This window comes from Hipposideros armiger, unplaced genomic scaffold, assembly GCF_001890085.2.
Source record: "Hipposideros armiger isolate ML-2016 unplaced genomic scaffold, ASM189008v1 scaffold_142, whole genome shotgun sequence".
Lineage (NCBI taxonomy): Eukaryota > Metazoa > Chordata > Mammalia > Chiroptera > Hipposideridae > Hipposideros > Hipposideros armiger.
In genome coordinates this window covers 1,963,028-1,965,114 of record NW_017731492.1, presented here as the reverse complement: position 1 = coordinate 1,965,114, position 2,087 = coordinate 1,963,028, and positions in this window count along the sequence as shown.

Sequence of the window (2,087 nt, the reverse complement as noted above, 5' to 3'; positions counted from 1 at the left end):
TAATGCATTTTCTAGCTTTACCAGTTTTCATTTCTTTAAAGTAGAGTGACAGGTTTTTGAACCAATCTAAGAACAGAATCTTGAGAGATTTTTATGAGTTTTCCTCAGTCCTTCACTGTTTTCTCATCTACACCTAATTCCATTTCAGAAATTCAAGTGTTTCCAAAAGCATTCAACTTTTTGTCTACTCTTGCATTTATCAGTTTACCTAATTTTTAATTAATTACACAACTACAAGTAACAGTGGCAGGAACATTTTGGTGACACACCTGACTGACTCTTGGTAGGTGCACAACCCCATGATGAGAGAAATGTGCGAAATGAGAGAAATGGGAGACCAGCCGCAGCCCTGACCTGGTACATGGGCAAACACCCATCATTCATCAGTGCGCCTGAGTGTGAACGGTGAGATGGTTACGAGGAGATTGGCTAAGAGCATTTCTGCAGTGCTAACAAGGCATGCCAGGCATGGGGGTGTGGAGTGCAGAAGGTAGGAGGAAGGATTCTGAATCAGGAATGCCTGGATGGGGCAGTGCAGTAACCAGTGAGAGGGTACCATGATTGGGTTTGTCCCGGTAAGGAGTGAAAGGGCGCAGAAGCCTTCTGCTTATTGAGCGCTCCTCTTGTGCCCACCCCCTTGCCTGCAGCATGTCATGGAACGTTCATAGTGTTCCTCATTGTCAGAGAAAGTCATCAAGCAATTTCCTAAAACAGTAGACCTGGGGTTAGACCATGGTTCTGTCAAACTTCGAAACCAGTCTCTTGAACCCATTGTTCCTCCAATCTTACTGTGCACCAGAATCACCAGGGGAGGGTGGGGGTGGGAGAGCTCATTCACATGCAGATTTCCAAGCCCCACCCCAGAAAATTGGATTCAGTTGGTCTGGCACGTGGCCATGCTCACCTGGGGATTGTGATGTAGAAGGTTCCTGAGAACCGAATGACAATACGATATTGCCCCTACAGGGAGCTTCAGACAGGGGCCAGCCAGAAAGGGAGGGAGTGATGCTGAGTGAGAAATGGTCCCTAGATGGATATAGTAGATTGCTGGAGCCAGCTCATACCAAACTGCAAGAGCCAATGCTTAAAATCAGAGGAATTCTATGAATCACTTGTTAAACACAGCCATTATTTACAAAAAAACAAATTGTATAAACTTGCAATGAAATACATCATATGAAGAACACAGTCAATAAGATATAATTCATCACTTCTTAATTATATTACCACATTTTATTATCCTCTGTGTTCCTAACGTTGTTTGTGTCTCTAGTATCTGTACGGGGGAGATGCTATATGTATTAGCTATCTAGTTTTGCATAACAAATTACTCCACCCACAGCAGCTAAAACAACAAACATTTATTGTCAGAACAGTTTCTGTAGGTTGGGAGTCTGGTTGCTGCTTAGCTGTGTGGTTCTGACTCAGGGTCTCTAATGAAGTTGTAGTCAAGCTGTGCCATCTTACGGTTTGGCTGAGGTGAAAAGATTGGCTTCTGAGCCGGCTCACATGGTTGTTGACAGGCGTCAGTAATTCACCAGTTGTTGGACTGAGGATGTCAGTCCTTTCAGGCTGTGCGACAGAGGACTCCCTCAGGTCCTGCTGTATGAGCTTCTCTACAGTATGGCAGCCAACTTCCTCCCTAGGACAAGTGATAAGAGAAGGAGAGGGAGGAAAGGAGAGAGAGGGAGAGACAGAGAGACAGAGAGAGAAAAGGAGGAGGATGGAGGAGTAGGATTAGGAGTAGGAGGAGGATGGGAGAGAGGAGAGAGAAGAGAGAGAGGAGAGAGAGGTGGAAACTGCAGTCTTTTTATGATCTAGTTTTGGTAGGTACATCCTATCACTTCTGCTGTTTTATGTTCAACAGAAGTGAGTCCGTAAGTCTTGCCTACACTTAAGTGGAACGGAACTTAGCACCTTTCTTGACAGGGAGGAGTATAAAGAATTTGTACATACCGCCACACCATATAAAGGTATGCTACTGCACATCTCTTCGCAATGCCATGTTCAGTGATGCCACATTGTTAATTTAAAATCAGCCATGGTGGGCCGGCCGAGTGGCGCGATGGTTAAGAACTGGCTTGGGA